General features: G+C 33.3%; 1 long non-coding RNA gene across 1 annotated transcript; it reads right to left on the bottom strand.

Moving 5' to 3' along the window:
• Positions 1 to 4,095: 4,095 nt before the first annotated feature.
• On the bottom strand, positions 4,096 to 7,070 carry LOC107630757 (uncharacterized). The gene is made up of 5 exons (XR_015902731.1): positions 6,876 to 7,070; positions 6,299 to 6,733; positions 5,190 to 5,289; positions 4,888 to 4,968; positions 4,096 to 4,811 (listed from the first exon to the last, which is right to left on the bottom strand). It is a non-coding gene; the product is annotated as an uncharacterized LOC107630757 (long non-coding RNA).
• Positions 7,071 to 12,294: the final 5,224 nt, after the last annotated feature.

The raw sequence follows: 12,294 nt of genomic DNA, 5'->3' as shown, positions 1-12,294 counted from the left end.
ATCTAGCTATTTTAAGGCCTAAAAAGCATGTTTTTACACTTAAGCATAAATTAAGGGAGAATTACAAAACTATGCTATTTCATTGAATAAATGTGGGAAAAGGTGATAAAATCCCCTAAATTAAGAACAAGATAAACCACAAAATTGGAGTTTATCAAACCTCCCCACACTTAAACCAAGCATGTCCTCATGCTAAGGATAAAGAAGGACAAGAAAAGGGGTATGAACATTTATTCAATGCAAAGAAACTATATGCACCTATCTATATAAATGCAACTAAATGCAAGATGATTCTACCTACTTGGTCAAAAGCAAATCAATCTCCAAGAGCATGTATGAGCAAGTAGGGCTAAGATCATATAATGATTCATGAATCCTACCAATTCAAATATCAACATGAAGTTCAAATAAACTTGCAAAAAGGAAGCTCATGAAAGCCGGGAACAAGGAATTGAGCATCGAACCCTCACCGGAAGTGTATCCACTCTAGTTGCTCAAGTGTATAGGGTTGATTCACTCAATTCTCTTCTAATCATGCTTTTCTGATTTGTTTTTCTTCTAACAATCAACAATTATTCAATGCATGCATACATTCATCATGAGGACTTGTTCATAGGTTGTAATGGGGCTAGGGTAAAGGTAGGGATGCATATATGGCTAAGTGAGCTTAAAATTTGCATCATTGATTAGCCTAAGCTCTCACCTAACACATATAGAAACCTATACAATTCTAATACACAACTTAGCTTCCCCATGATTTCCACTTTTTCACATACTCATGCATTCTTTTTTTAATGCACATCCCATATGCATTGTTATTATTTCTTTATTTTGGGACATTTTTGTTCCCTTTTTATTACTTTTCTTTTTCTATTTTTCTCTTTTTATTTTTCTTTTGTCATATATTTTTTTCTCTTATTTTTCTATTTCTTTTTCTACATTTTTTCTCAATTTTTTTAACAAAAGTATATACAAACGTATCAATGCATATGGTTTTTACATATTTAATGCATAAGCATGTACCCAATCCCATGATTTTCAATAAAAATATAAATTACACCTTTACCTCAACCAATGTCCCAAGTTTCTCATACCCAAATGATACACACTTTCACTAGCCTAAACTAATCAAAGATCCAAATTAAGGACATTTATTGTTTTTCACTTAGGGGTACTGATGTGTTATAATTAAGAACAAAAGGATTAAATAGGCTCAAAATTAGCTAACAATAGTTGATGAAAGGTAGGCTATTTGGGTAAGTAAGCTAAATGAAATGATGGCCTCAATCATATAAATGCATGTATACATGGAATAATGGACATATAGAATAAAACAAATCAAAGATTACAATCATAGAAAGAGAATAATGCACACAAGAATGGAAAATAAGTGGTTATAAGATGTAACCACACAATTTGGCTCAAAACTCACATGCTTGTGTTCTTAGCTCAAAAACCATGTTCCAAAATAAATTCTTCAAGCAAGTTCAACAAAAAAAAAATTCAAATTGGTAGGGTGCCCTAAAGCAATTTTTCTTGGAAAAGAAATCATCACCCTAACCAAGTAGTCCTAAAATAAGAAGAAGTGGTCAAATATGTACAAATTCTAACTAGCATGCAACCTATCATGCAATGCAACAACTAACTAACAAAGAAAATCAAGAATTGGTGTTGAAAAAGGAAAAAAAAGTTGTTACCATGGAGGTCGGTCGGACGATCTCTCCACACTTAGAAATTTGCACCGTCCTCGGTGCATGCAAAGGAGAGCAAGGTGGATGGGTTGCTACAATTGATGAGCTCCTTCAAAAAGTTGTGCAGGTGAACTTGTTTGTTGCCCCATTTAGAAGCTTTTCCATTCCTTTTCTTCTTGGTGGCCAACCTAAAAGGAAAGAGAAAGAAGGATAATTAAGCCTATAACAAAGATATCAAAGCAAATAGAATATAGGCGGGGACTAATGCCAAATAAGAGTAAGGTTCTCACTACATGTTAGCTACGCATGTAAGTGAGAGAACAATATAGGTAAAGGGCATATTAACTAATACTTGATGCAAGAGGAAAGTCAAAGCATAAGTGAATAACATGAAGAGCATGTCGAGCATTAAGTTCAAACAAGAAAGAGTGGGTCATGAAAGACATGTAAGCTCACATCAATGCACAAAGGATACAAGGATCATCAAAGGTTAAGCATGGAATTAGAAATTTCATTACCCATCAATATCAAACAAGTCAAGAAGCACCAAGATTAACCAAGAAATTCTCAACAATTGAGTAAAAAAATTCAACACCATTATTAAAATAAGAAATTTAGAAAAGAAACTAAAAACAAGTTATAAGAACCAGATTAAAATACAATGGATGATAATAAGCAACTGCAACATATGAAAAAAAATGAAAAATAAGAAAAATGAGAAGTGGAAATTTGAAAAGGGAGGAAGAGAGAAAGTAAGAAAAGGAAGAAGAAAGAAGAGGAAAGGAGAGAAGAAAAGAAAAGGAAAGAAGAAGAAAGGAGAAAGAAGAAAGAAAAGAATAGAGGAGGAGAAAAGAAAACAGAGCAGAAAACAGGGTAGGCAGGGCGCGGAATCGACGCGTGGGCGCCATGTGCGCGCGCGCGTGGGTGGCAGGATGGACAAGCGACACGTAAGCGTCCTGTACGCTTGAGCGTGGATGGTGAGAGTGTAAATCGACGCGTCCGTGTGATGTACACGTACGTGTGGGTGCAGCTGTGCATTTCGCTTTGTGTAAGCGTGGTGTTCACGCAACTCTCGGGTTCCATGTATCGAGCCATGTTGACGCTTTGATGCGTACACATGCCTGCCCCCCCCCCCTCCTTTTTTTACATATGAAAACAGAAACAGGGCACTCTCCTAATCTACAAGCATTCTAAAACAATCAAAATTCACATTTAACAACAAATATTTTTTTGATTTTGAAATATTTTTCACATACAAAAGACACAAAACTTACACTTCAAACAAAATACAATCTAACAACAACTATTCTAATCATGAAATGAATTTAACAGACAATCTATCAATAAAAAGAAAATGTATAAGAGTGTGTAAAGTGGAATGGACTTTCAGATTTTAAAACTCTGTCAAAAACTTTGTACTTTGTAGATAGTATTTATCCCCTCCTTTTTTCGATTTTCAAAAATGCTGGGAAACTAATATCATTCGGCTAATAATTATTGGATTTATCAAAAAACAAATCTAATAAAACAAAAATAAAAACTATTTTTTTAAAAAAAAATTATTCTATTATTATTATTATTATCTTCTTTTCTCTTTATTTTTTTTCCAACATAATAATTTTATTTATGACCACTAGCTAATTATCATTATGACCAACTACTATGACTGACCACTATTTTTGACTACCTAAATTATAAATCTTAAATTCTATAAAAAAATATAAATTTTATATTTTAAACCGTAAATTTTAAATTTTAAATTTTAAATTATCAACTTAAATTCTAAATTTTAAATTTGTTTTTTCTTTGTTTTACTTTTAAATTTTTTTTAGTTGAGTTTTAACCACAACTAAAAAATAGATTACTACAGACAGATTTACAAACAGATTTAGTCTTTATTACAGATAAATTTTTGGTTACCGACGGATTTTGTCCCTCTGTAAAAGCCCCGTCGAAAATTATTTACCGACGAATTTTTTCTGTCAAAAAATTACAGACGAATTTTTACCAGTTACCGACGGATTTTTCCTCTGTAAATTTTCTATCCATTTCCCAAAGGCAACGAACTTTCCGACGAATTTCCTGTCTGTAATTACAGACGGATTTTTCGACGGATTTTTCATCTGTAATTACAGACAGATTTTCCGACGGATTTTTCGTCGGTAATTACAGCTAGATTTTTTGACGAATTTTTCTTCTGTAATTTGAACTTTGGAAAATCATCTTACACTCTGATTACAGACAGAAAATCCGTCTGTAAATCCGTTAGTAAGGTAAAATATAATTTTTGTATTTTTCTAATTACAAAATAAACTTATTTTCATACAAAATAAATACAAATTTTTATCTAATTTATATTCGAATATTTATAATATTTCAAAAAATAAACAAATTCATCGTATTATCAAACTAAAAAAAAAGTACTATAATAAACAAGCAAGTCAATATAATTCAAAATATAAACAAAATATATTGATACATCAACTATAATCCTCAATGTATTATTCAACCATACTAAAACTATCAACCATACTAAAAGCTGTGTTATTTTCCATACTAAAACAGAAATTGAAAAACTCCAAAATCTCCAGATCAATTTAGACCTCAGATACAATAATCTCTCAACTGAAATCCCAGCTTTTTTTGGGAATCTGTTGAAATTAGAAGCACTTGATCTTTCTCACAATCAACTCACTGGAGAAGTCCCTCCACAAGTTGGTGACATGAGCAGCTTGGGAGTGCTTGATCTCTCCTACAATAACCTTCAAGAAAAATTGGACAGGAAATTCCCTCATTGGCCGGACGAGGCATTCGAAGGGAACCAACAGCTTTGTGGAAGCCCTCTTGATCACTGCAACAGTGATGATGCTTCTAGCAGAGATCAATCAGGCCTAACTGCATCATCAGTAGTGGTAATATCTGCCATTTCAACTCTAGCCACAGTTGCACTATTTATACTTGCATTCAAAGCCTTCTTTAGGTATGAGCATAACGTTTGAAAAGTTTGTCATACACCTATGCTGAGATGATCACTAGTCTTATCCATTTGCAAACATCAAAATTTGACCCCACAAAATCCTTGAAGTTGTTGAATTTTTCAGTTGGGTCCTAAGGCAAGTCCTGAAAGGTGCATTAGCAGTTAAAAAAAATGGAAAAGAAAAAGAAATATCATTTACATGATAAGTATTGAGAGTACCTTCTCCCAATCAGAATTGAAGAGAATGTCCGCTGTTACTACACCCTCCAGCAGAAGAATCATGATCATGCTCACCATATACTGGCTTTGAATTAAGGTCATTAATCTCAAAATTATAGAAAGTGCAGCAAGCCAAATGTTCCACTTAGTTAACCAATAAAAAGTCTTTTTTCTTTAATATTTTCTTTAATAACTTAATTACAAGAATAATAATCATAAATTGAGAAGTATTATGTGTGATTCAATTTGTTAGCTATTCCATTCTACCGTATACACTTGACACGAGCAATGAAAAAGGATACACATGAAAGACAATAACCATTCATGCTACCTGCTGCCATATGTGCTAGACATGTTACCACACACATGAAAACACCAGTGCAAATTAAAGTATAAGCAAACCTGCAACAAAAAGTGAAAGCATAGGAGCATAAACCACTACTTCAAATCAAAAGCTCTAATATTAGTTAGTATATAACATGGTTCTAATCATTAGTACTAATGTCATTATTAATTTATTACTAATGAAGAATGATAACAGAAGGAAGATTTATTTTGAGAATAAAATAAATACATAAATGGAAGTATAATTGATTACCATGTCTCAGATACAAATTCAAAAGTAGGTGGTACATCTTATCTTTCTTCTAGCCAAATTTTGATTATCCATAAATCATAAATAATCATTGACATGCCTACCATTCCCATGATAGAATTAAAGAATTTAAAGAATGACCTTACGGTTCTTGCAATTGGGATCATGTTAGAGAGAATAAATTATAAATTAATATACCTTATTTTCAATCTATTAAGACTTTCAAGTCTCCATACTTGAATTCTTTAATACCTTATGTTATGCTCTCTCTATGTCATATACCTTTCAATCATTTTCATGTAATTATGGGCTTTTTTATTTAAACAGAGTAAGATATAGTGCATGAGAGATTTTATTTAAATCACAATATACAATTTTTTCATTATTACCAAATTAAATACCGACCAAAAAAGGTAAAGACTAAAGAACTAATAAAGATGCATGGGAAGTACATTCTTTTTTTATGTTTCTGGTATGTTATCCATGTGAAGTTGGTAAAGAGAAGCTAAGTGTAATTTAGGTTTCTTTATTTTGTCTTCAGAATGATTAACATATCTGAAAAAGGTTCGATGTTATGTAATTTATGTGGGTCCTATATATATATAGAGCCTTGCTCATCACCCTTTCTAATTATATGTTTGTGGCATAGTTCCTTTTATAAATTGAATCATGACACAACAATATAAGTTTTTGGCATGATCATCACCAAGCTAAGACGGCATTTAAGAAAGTAAATTTTGGTTTCAATCATGGTCTTATCATTGTACACAAGTGGCACTTGTTTATTGAGAAGCAAGGATTGGGGAGAAATTTTACCTCCACTCTCTTATTCAGGATGTCAAGATCACCGCGATTATTGTCAGTTAAAGCACAGTGCCGTATAAGATACTCAATGAACAACTCTCCAGATGAACCAACCAAGTAACAATGTGAAGCCATAACCACAATTAACTACAAGAAAAGAAGGAAGGCAGGAAAAACCAAAAGAAAGTGAAGGGTAAGAAACTGTGTTAGTTCAGAAGTAAATTACATGAACATGGTTCATAATGGATTATCTCAGAAAGTGCTTTTCGAACACCTAAACTCGGCTCCTCTAGCAAGGACTTTACAGCTTCAACAAGTAGAGGTATTTTACTATGCCAAGCTTCAAATAACCTTCAGATAAGAATTGTAGGTCAGTTTGCATAAGATAATAACACACAGTAACTGTTAAGGTACCAAATTAGTCATATCCCTCAACCCAAATATAGTCTAAGTTTTTTGGTAAGGTAGTTCATGGCCTGGTGGTATTAGAGCTCTTATAACCAAATGCGACCAAGAGTTCAATCCTTGTTTACGACTCAATCTTCCAAATAAAAGCTGAATTTCAGTAGAAGATACAGTGGGCCCAAGCATTGTCAGGGCTGCAGCCCCAAAAAATGTTATTGCCTGATGCGATTTGAAGGTATAAAGCTATTCATGTATCTACCGAACAAATTAAGCTTTCTGAAAATATGATTCATGACAATTATCACCAGCAACAGAAAAGCAAGAACCTTGGTAAAAGATGCTTCAAAACACAAAGTCCACCAAAGGTCAATGTTTCTTCCTTCACCCTGCATTTCTGAAAGAAAAAGAAAAGTAGGCCAGAAAGGCAACACTTTTATATCATATTAGGAGAAACAAAATAATTTTCTCCTTGGAAAAGGAAGAAACATCAGTGCAAATAAGGCACCTTCCTCAACATAACACACAGGCTAACAAAAATACGTAAAAGAAATAGGACATGATTCAACTTTAAATCAAACTAGAAACTAGTTCAACTGATTGCCTTCCTTCATCTAATGTTTAGTCTGGGTCTAATTTCTTCTAGCAAGTTATTTAGCTTTACATGGTATAACTTAATCTCCCTTCGGCTTACTATTCTTTTCCTTTTTTATCAACAGAATAGAAAATTCACTTCAACTAGATTTTCAACAACTTACATTTACAAGAAACAGAAACAAATCATCTGGATACACCAAGCCAACTGTGAGAAAGCAACGTTGCACCTCATTATACATCTGCCAAACATTATTGAATTAAAAAAGAACATTTAACCTTTTTCATCAACAATCAGTGTCATAAATACTCAATAAGGTTGGAATCTTACAGTAAGCACAGATAGTATTACCTTAAGTCCAATTGAGAAATCTGATTGATCTTTGCTGTCATTATTTATAGAAACTACAGGTAGAAGTGTTGATAGAGTAAGCGTCAAATCCTGTAAATAACGAGTGTTTATTTTTAACTTTATTTATGGAAAAGGTGTTTTGTTTTAAATCTCTGAAGTAATTAGAAACAATAAAATACAGATAACAAACCCACTGACAGAAAGAAAAGCATACAATCTAAATTAGAAACATTTACAAATGCTAAAAGTTGCAGTAAATAAATAAATAAGAGCAAGAAGTTAAACAAATAGCACAATTAAAATATGAACCACACAAAACTCAATTCAGGGAACCATAAGGATTTTTAAAAATAGAAGTACTCATGAAATGCATCATCCTGGTGTCTAGTCATCAAAATAAAAGTTCAGGCACATTAAGAAACCGTTGTGATTTAAAGAAAATACATATTTGATACTTACTATTTCCGTACGGGTGGAAGTTCTTCTTGTAGTAACGTGCAAGGCGGTGGATCCGGCTCTCTACCAAAATCAACCTGAATTTGGAGTCCTTGTCCTTCCTATTCCTCTCCAAGTGCTTCCTGTTTGAGATAGCCTTCTTGATCAAGTGGTATAGATCTTCAGGTATTTCAGAAGCAAGACCTATTGAAAAAAAAAACAACACAAGAAACATTGTATACATTTCACATATCAACATAAAAAGCAAATTTATATGAACAAGTAACAATGCGTAATGCGTATCATGGACCTTCAATATAAACAAAATCAATAACAGCAAGCGAATATTCATATATTCATCTAATGGAATCAAAGGATTGGCGTTCCTTCACAGAAAGCTTGCCATATCTGTCTTTGTAATAAAACCCTAAATTATTTTGAGAAGATAAAAACTCAAAGAAAAATTGATAAACCTAAAATTCGCACAGAAAAATTGAGCCCTAAGTAACAGAATCATAAAATCAGAGTATACCTCTTTATAGTCGTGGAGTGTTGCCCGGGGGAGCCTGGTGGTTGCTCCGAGGAGAATCTCACAGATGACGATGTTGGACACGGTGGCGAAAATGTGGAAGAAAAACGCCGATGGTAGCCAAAAGAGGAGGAGAAGCGCGTGGGGACGAGGGGGAGGCTCCGGGAGCAAAATCGGCAGAGGTGTATGAAGCAAAGGGGTAGCGTTGATTGAAACTTGTGCGATGAGGAGACGCGACGCAAGCGGCGGCGGCAGCGGCGGAAGAAGAAGCTCATGGAAGGAGAGAGGAAGAAGCTCGTTTTAGTTGAATGGAATGGAGTGTGAATGGAGCTTGAGAGAGTGGGGTAGAATTAGGTTTAATCTAACATTTTCTGATGGAAAATTTAAATTACAGACGGATTTTCCGTCTGTAAACATTTCCTACGAAAAAAATTAATTTTACCGACAGAATTATTGACGGATTTTATTTTCCGTCTGTAATTTATGCTAATTCATTTTCTTGTTTTCCGATGAAAAATTCTTCTGAAATTCTGTTTGTATTTCTGTAGGATAAAATCCGTCGGAAATATCTGTCTGTAATAACTAGTTTTCTAGTAGTGAATTTGGAGGTTTTTATTGGTTTTAATTTTGGATATTTCTTTTTAATGATCAATTATTCACTTTTTATTGGTTGAAAAGTATTGTCTTTTCAAACTTCATTTTATAAAATGAGATTAATTTTATTTGATTTATAGTTCCAAATTGATGTTACAAACATCACTTAGATAGTTTATGATTGAATCAAATACTTCTGTCACTACAACGGAGGCAGGAATTGGCGGCGGTTTTTTTATTGATTAGCGGCGCTTTTAACGGTTTAAAACCGCCGCAAAATCAAATGCCGGCGGTTCATAGGACCGCCATGGATATGGGTGCCGGGATTGGGTTTGGCGGCGGTTTTCATAAACCGCTGGTATAACCGCCACTAAACCAATATTTTGCGGCAATCATTCAAAAAACCGCCACTATTTCAGTGAGTGGATTTAAAAATTAAATTGCAGCCGCAATTTCATAAATGAGCTTAAAAAAACTGACTAATTACAATAATTTATACCATTTTTATTTACTATAACCTATTTTCTTTACATCATGTTTATTAAACTTGAGATATTAATATAAAAAACACTATATAAACAACATTAAAAACTCATAGATAAAATGACAAACCTTGAGGAGATGAGCAATCAAGGCTGAAAAAAATATACCAAAAACAAGAATAATGAACCAAAAACAAAATGTACCAATGCTCTGCCTATAAAACACATACAGTTGCTTTCTTTCTAGCTTTGCAATTTCATCTTTAAGAGCCTCCACCATCTTAGAATCTTCCTTCTGAAGATAAAGATTTGTTATTAGAAACAAAAATCCAAAATTTAAACTAAGACAAGTACCAAATGGAAGGAAGATTAGAACAGCAGCTATACTACAGACATGTCATTTTTTATTACTACTACCAATGAACCATTGCTTTGGTTGATGGTTCTGCAACTAAGAAGAATAATCTTGTAGCCTACAAACTGAAGATTAAATTTTATTCTACTAAAAGGGTATTATAACAGAGTACTTCTGCTTTACATTCAACTATAGCCACCTCTGAAGAATCGGTGCATTTGTTGTATCTTGAAAGTGTTCTTTTCATTCTGTGAATTGGGACCACAATTTAGAAAAATAAATGCATTTAGTGGGAAATGAACGGTCCCCACATTTCAAACTCACTTAAGTCAATTGAATCACAGAATAAAGCAAAGCAAAAAAGGCTTGAAAAAACAAAGTTGTTTCATCTTAATGATTGAATAATGCATATCATGCATCTATCTCATAATCTCATTCATCAACTAATCATAAATATCATAATTCAACAAAGTAACCTTTGCAATAGCATGCAAATGCAATGCATTAAACTGAGCAAGTTGTGAAAAACACCTTGACTTAAAATAAAAGGATTAACCAGCAAGAAACAAATGGACTTACAAACCCAACTCAGAATAAGATCGGGAAGTGATTGAGCCTCTCCAAACTTGAAGATAAAAAAAAGTACTAATCCATACATAAACATTTTCTTTATGGAAGATAACAAGACAAAAACAAACAATAGAAGAAAATAAAATGAGAAACATGAAATGCAAGAGAATAATGTTTGCAGCTGCATGATAAACCACTATTTTATGGTTTATCTTGTGCTCAATTGAGTGGATTTTATCAACTCTTTACCCACTTATTCATACTATTTGCATGGTTTTACATTTGCCTTCCTAATTATGTGCTTTGATTGAAAACATGCTTCTTTGACCTTAAATTCCCTATGTTTAATCCTCTCTTATTATCATTAGATGCCTTGATATGTGTGTTAAGTGATTTCAGAGATTACAGAGCAGGAATGGCTCAGAGGATGCAAAGGAAGCATGCAAAAGTGGAAGGAATACAAGAAGTTGGAGAAATTGCTAAGCTGTACAGCCTGACCTCTACGCACTCAAACAGCTATAACTTTAGCTACAGAGGTCCAAACGATGCGGTTCCAGTTGCATTGGAAAGCTAACATCTGGGGCTTCGATTTGATATATAATATACCATAGTTGCTCTGACGCTAGGCGATGCGAACGCGTACTTTACGCGGACGCGTCGTAGTAGCAAAAATCAGCGTGGCAGATTTCTTCTCCAGCGATTTCTGGGCTGTTTTCGACCCAGTTTGCGGCTCAAAAAACACAGATTAGACGCTATAAAGTGGGAGAATCCATTCATTTATAATAACAAGCTCACAATACACAATTTTAGGATTTAGATGTAGTTTTTAGAGAGAGAGGTTCTCTCCTCTCTCTTAGGATTTAGTTTTAGGATTTAGGATTATTTCTTCTTCATCACAGGTTCAATATTCCTTTTATTTTATATTTCTCTTTTACTTTCAGATGCTTTAATACTTGTATTAGTTATGTTGCCTAATTGGCTTATAAACTCCATGTTAGAATTGATTTCTTTATTTAATATAATTTGAGGTATTTCAGAATTATGATTGCTTTCTTTTATTTATATAAATAATTTAGATTTTTCCCTTTTGGCTTTGGTTGAGTCATTGGAGACACTTGAGTTATCAAACTCATTGTTGATTGAAAATTGGAATTCTTCAAGAATTAATTCGGGTTCCAATAACTCTAACTTTTCCCAAGGAAAACTAGGACTTGAGGAATCAGAATTAATTCATCCACTTAACTTACCTTCATAGTTAGAGGTTAACAAAGTGGAAGAAAAATCCAATTCTCATTACAATTGATAAGGATAGCCAGGATAGGACTTCCAGTTTTCATACCTTGCCAAGAGTCTATTTTATAGTTATTTATTTTATTCTTATTATCATTCAACATACTGCTTCCTTACTTTCAAAACCCCCAATTTACAAGACTCATAACCAATAATAAGAACATACCTCCCTGTAATTCCTTGAGAAGATGACCCGAGGTTTAAATACTCGATTTTCAATTTTAAAGGGGTTTGTTACTTGTGACAACTAAAACGTTTGTAAGAAAGGTTGATTGCTTGGTTTAGTAACTATACTTGCAACAAGAGTTTACTATAACTTCTAAACCATCAATCTCCAGTTCTTCACTGCACCAATAACATATTTTATTTACCTTAGGTAATGGAGTAGGCTCCTCATTAACCTTC

This window comes from Arachis ipaensis, chromosome B1, assembly GCF_059453495.1.
Source record: "Arachis ipaensis isolate K30076 ecotype BB chromosome B1, ASM5945349v1, whole genome shotgun sequence".
NCBI lineage: Eukaryota > Viridiplantae > Streptophyta > Magnoliopsida > Fabales > Fabaceae > Arachis > Arachis ipaensis.
This window is presented reverse-complemented; position numbering and strand designations above follow the sequence as displayed.